Source organism: Melospiza melodia, chromosome 7, assembly GCF_035770615.1.
Source record: "Melospiza melodia melodia isolate bMelMel2 chromosome 7, bMelMel2.pri, whole genome shotgun sequence".
Taxonomy (NCBI): domain Eukaryota; kingdom Metazoa; phylum Chordata; class Aves; order Passeriformes; family Passerellidae; genus Melospiza; species Melospiza melodia.
In genome coordinates, this window is record NC_086200.1 from 9666011 (window position 1) to 9670795 (window position 4785).

The window sequence follows — 4785 nt, forward strand, 5'->3', positions numbered from 1 at the left end:
GCCCATCCCTGCTGCCTTTGGCAGCAGAGCAGGAGGGCAGGACATGTGCCCAGCCTGCAGCCAGCCACGGCACATCCAGCCCTCAGCAGCTGCCCAGAGTCAAAAAGCAGCTGGGCAGCTGACTGAAGAATTCATTGCGTCTGCCCCAGCTAAGGGAGAACCTTTGGTGCCCAGCTGTGCCATGCCCAGATCTGGGAGCAAGCCCTTGCCTGTGAACTCACCTGCAAATTGGACCTGGAGCCTGGCTTTGAAGAGGTGTCAGAATCCAAGTCCATCACCTTCAGCTGGCCAGGCCAAGGAAGAGATTGTCATCCTTGAGGTTGTCCTTGGTGTGTCCAGCACCAGCCCCACTTGGAACAGCTTCTCCAGGGGCTCCTTCTCCTTCCCTGGGGTCAGACCAGGCTGTCAGGGCTCTGCCCAGGGCCTCAGTCATCCATGAACCATACAAACAAAACCGCGGGGATGGTGGCCACCAGTGCTTGTCACACTGGGTCTCCAGCTCAGCTCCAGCCCAAGAGCTGCATGTTCCCTTCTGCTGACCCCTGCTCAGAGCTACAGGCAGGACAAAACCAGCCTGGTTTGCTTTGCCACTGATTGCCAAGAGATGCGTGGAGCTGATACCTGCCAGGCCCCTGGATCCAACTGTGCACGTTGATTTCTTCAGTCTTCTAGGGCAGGGAAACACCCTTCACCCAAGGATGACAGAAAAGCTCTTCTAAGGATGGCCTGTCCGAGGGTTGCATGGACAAACACCTCTTAATAACATCTTGGCACTCTGGGGAGAGAAACCAGAAATCACCAGTCAGTTGGAGAAGTTGCCCTCCTGTTCCCATGCCCAGGTCATGCTGGGTGTGACCAGAGCTGGGCCTAAACTTCCCCATGGATGCTCTGTTTGGAGGACAGCAGGAGAGCAGGACATATGCCACCTCCTCAGCAGCTGCCAGAGTGGGATGCCCATGAGCCTGCTGCTGTCTCCCAGCACTGGTATTTCCCCCGTGCCCAGAGATGAGGATCCACCTTGAGAGAGCCATCGTGGGAAGAGGATCCGCCCCCTGATGATCTCCTGGCCTCTCCTGAACGGGTGCTTCCCCATGACCAGGTGGCACAGCAGGAGGCCCAGGGACCAGATCGTGGCTGCCTCGCCGTGGTAGCGTTGGTGCTGGATCCACTCTGGTGGGCTGTAGGACAGGGTTCCTGTGGAACACAGACACAGCTCAGCAGGGGGATGCTGCTGCTCCCAGAGCCCGGCCCCAGCATCCCTGGGCATGTGGGGGCTGCCCCAGAGGCACACGGGGTGAGCGCTCCCCTCTCGCCAGCACTTGGGACTTGTGCACAAACTCGCGGCTGGAAAAGAAGCCACTGGACTGGAAGAGGGCAGCAGAATCCCTGGGAAAGCCCAACCATGACACACAAAGGAAAAACCCACCCAGTAGTGGAGAAAACCCACTCTCCTCCCCACCTGCACGGCCCCCAAAAATGTTAATAAGCCAAGGCGAACAAGGGGAGTGGAGCAGTCCAGCCCTTCCTCGCCTGCACACCAAACCATCCGGGGCATGCGGTCAGGCCTCCCTCTCTGCTGCCCCCATGGGGGTTTGTGTTGGGCTGGCTGCCCCAGCTCCAGCCCCAGCCCAGGGCACAGTGGGTGCTGAAGGCTGTCAGCAGGGCTGGGAGCCGGCCGCCCTCACACCCCACCCAAATCAACTCGGCTCCAGCATCAATCCCATCCCGGCCGCAATAGGGGGAAGCCCTGGTGCTGCACCCAGGCTGGGCCACGAGATGCCCAGGAGCACCCCCTGCGAGGGCTCACCTGCAAATTGGGTGTAGGCTGTGTCTTGGAGGAAGGCGCCACAGCCAAAGTCGATCAGTTTCAGCTGCCCGCTGGCCAGGTCGACCAGGACATTCTCAGGCTTGATGTCCCGGTGCAGGACCCCGCAGCTGGTGCAGTGCCGCACGGCCTCCAGCACCTGGAGGAACAGTCCCCGCGCCTCCTCCTCCGGCAGGAACCCCCGCTCCGCCAGGAAACCCGAGAGCTCCTGGCACCGCTCCGGACGCTCCAGCACCAGCAGGAAGCTGTCGGGGAGCTCAAGCCACTCCAGGAGCTGAATGACACCGCCACAGCCACAGGACACCCTGGCCAGCAGCACGATCTCCAGGGGTGCGCTGGTGCCGTCGGGCTGCGGGAGGAGCACGACGCCGTCAGTGGGGCCGAGGCCGTGCCGGGGCTCTGGGAGCCCTCAGCCAGCCCGGGATGCTCTGCATGCTCCGCTCAACCCACGCCCGCTCTCCCCGCAGGGCTCACGGCGGCTCCCACCGTGCCGGGCCCCGGCTCCTCGCCGCCCGGCACGGCCCGGCTGCTGCCGCTGGCCCCGCTCACTCACCAGCTCGCCCCAGTGCCGGATGCGATCCCTCGGCACGCGTTTGATGGCCACCTGCGAGCGAGGGAGAGCAGCGGGCTGAGCTCGACGCCCGTCCCGTCGCGCCCCGACCTTCTCCTCCTCCTCCCTCCTCCTCCGCCCCCTCTGCCTGCTCCCGCCGCCGGCCCCGCCGCTCACCGGGACGCCGTCCGAGAGCCGCGTGGCTGCGAAGACGCTGCCGAAGCCGCCGCGTCCCAGCAGCGATCCCAGCCGGTACCGCTCCTGCAGGGCCTCCTGCGCTTCCCCTGCGGGCGGGACGCGGCTGTCAGCGCTCGGCCCGGGGCCAGCAACGGCCCCCGAGCGCCCCTCACCCGCCCCGGGCCCGGCATCCCCACCCGCCCCGGGCCCCGGCGGCTTGGGGCCGGAGGCCGCGCTGCCGAGCGGCGGAGCTCGGGCCGGGGAAGCCGCAGCGGAAGCGGCGGGAGCGGCCGCGCCGCGTGTGTCCTCCGCAGGCCCCGGGAGGAGCCGGGGCCGGGGTCGGGACTGGAGCCTGCGTCGGGTCCGGGGCCGGGGCCGGGCTCGGGCCAGGCGGAGCCGAAGGGCGGCGATGCCGCCTCCGCACCACGCACTGATGCCCGCCCAGCAGCGCCACCGCCAGCACGGCCAGAGCCGGGCGGAGGCGAGACCGCGGCGGGACGGCCGGGGCCGGGCACGGGGCAGCCCCGCCCGGGGCCGGGGGTGGGCCGGGGGCATGGCCCGGCCCGGCAGGGGAGAGGGAGACGGGGAGAGGAGAGGGACGCCGGGCAAGGGACCCCGAGAGAAGGGTGCCCGACAGCGGGAAAGGGAGAGAAAGAGAAAGAAAAAGAGAAAGAAAGAAAGAAAGAGAGAAAGAGTGTTCGAAAGTATCTGTTTGCTGCTGCTGCCACTGCTGCCGCCGCTGCTGCCGCCGCCGCTGCTGCTGCCGCTGCTGCAACTGAGGCACCGGGGCCGTTCGTCCCCGTGTCCGTTCCCCGCTCACCCCACGAGCCCCACGTTCGAGCCCCGCGCGCCCCGGGGACAGCCCTTCCGTCTGTCCAAACACGGGAACTCTGCAGCGCTGAGCCCGGATGCAGACCCCTGACTCCTGCGCACTGGCACAGCGATCCCCTCGCTTGCTGCTGTGCATTGTCCTTGCTGAGGGGCAAACACTGTCGGTCCACCTTCCCTTGGGGTAGGATTCCTAACTGACCCCAGCACTGCACTCACACCTCCAGCGTTACTTTCCTGTAAAAACAGAGGAAGGAAAACTCTGTGTGGCTCATGATATTTTACAGTGTCTAAAAATCTGTAAGTCACCGATCTTAGAGGTGAGGTGCATCTGGAATTACTGGGATGGAGAAGTAGTGCAACATGGAAAAGGGGAGCACAGAAATTAATAGAGGAAAACATCATGGATTGTTTCTTTCATTTTCATTTCACATCTGGAAAGCTGTTTGAGTTTTCCAGGAATCTTCTCTTGTCTGCTCTTCCCAAAAATCTCTCATGGAGAACAAGGTCAAGCTTCTGTCACAAGATTTGCTACCAGGAAATTATGCCACTGGTGCAGTTTTCATTGTGACTGTGTTGCTTTAGGGCAAATTTTGGGAGGAAACCTCCAAAAGGGGCCTGTCTAGAAAGCAAGGTCAAGCAGCCCCTCCCCCTACTAGTTCAGGAAAAACTTCCCTTGAGAAAAGTGAAAAAACCCCAGTTTATTTAACAAGTAAAGTATTCACAAGCATGAAAAATGAATAATATTAAATAAAACCTCTGACAGTGCTGAAGAGATGGCAAATTCAGAAAGTCCTTTTTGTGGGTTGTAGTTGGCTCACTCGGTCTCTCCTGAGTCCCTCTGGTGCTGGAATGCAGCGTCCCAGAGCTCAGGGGGCCACAGGTCTGAGCTGCTGCCAGTGTTTGTCTGGGTTTTCAGTCCAGAGCAGGTTTAAACATTTCCAAGAAAAAGGAAAGTCACATTCTGAGGAACTTCTCTTCCTAAACTAGCTAAAACCAAATTGCTAGACCTGGGCTGTGAAGGCATCGGGAAATTTCCAAATCTGGGCACTGGCAGTCCCAGCAAACACCAGAGCTGGATGGTGCTGGAGCCAGAACCTGCAAATTTCCAAATTTTGGCTTTCTGTGCCAGCAAATCACTGGACTTGGGCTGTGCCAGCACCAGGAAGTTTTCAGATCTGGGCGCTGGTGCTGCCAGCAAACACCAGATGTGGGTGGTGTCATTGGCAGAGAAAGAAATCTGCCAGATTTGGGCTCTGCTGGCACTGAGAAATTTCCAAATCTGGGTTCTGGTTACATGAAAAACAAGATGTGGGGGCGGTGCCAGGCCCAGTAGCACGAAGCTGCCACGGGTTTTGGATTTCTGTGCCAGCAAATTGCTGCACTTGGGCTGTGCCAGAATAGG

General features: G+C 61.3%; 1 pseudogene; it reads right to left on the reverse strand.

Annotated features, from left to right (window-relative positions):
- Positions 1-254: 254 nt before the first annotated feature.
- On the reverse strand, positions 255-2651 carry LOC134420492 (serine/threonine-protein kinase pim-1-like; annotated as a pseudogene).
- Positions 2652-4785: the final 2134 nt, after the last annotated feature.